This window comes from Tubulanus polymorphus, chromosome 6, assembly GCF_964204645.1.
Source record: "Tubulanus polymorphus chromosome 6, tnTubPoly1.2, whole genome shotgun sequence".
Taxonomy (NCBI): domain Eukaryota; kingdom Metazoa; phylum Nemertea; class Palaeonemertea; order Tubulaniformes; family Tubulanidae; genus Tubulanus; species Tubulanus polymorphus.
Window position 1 is genome coordinate 17,443,670 of NC_134030.1, and position 440 is coordinate 17,444,109.

Below are 440 nucleotides of genomic sequence, written 5' to 3' on the forward strand. Positions count from 1 at the left end.
ATATCTCATAGAACAAATAATTCAAGGCCTGGGCTCCGAGACTGTAAATTATAGTAGTCTGCATCAAACATGAGAGTAATATGACACAAAAGTTATTTAGTTGGGAATGAACTAGAAATTATTCTGATAGTGTTTTGCTATTTTTGGGAGTAGAGGATTTAACAAGAGGCCCCCGCGCCTTATACCTTCATGACGCAATAGAAGAAGAATGATTAAGTATTCAAAGTTTTACAGAAAGATTTACATTGTAACGATGGACCAAGTTTTAAAATAGTTAAGATGGTATAGGCTATTTGGCGATAATGTTCATTTTGCGTTAATATATCCTTACATGAAAAGACAAACCCGTTTTAGCTGCGCCAAAGACCACACTATATGAAAAAATGCATTATGAATTGGTGTAGGTATCGTGCTGAAAAGAAATCCAAGATGGATAGCAA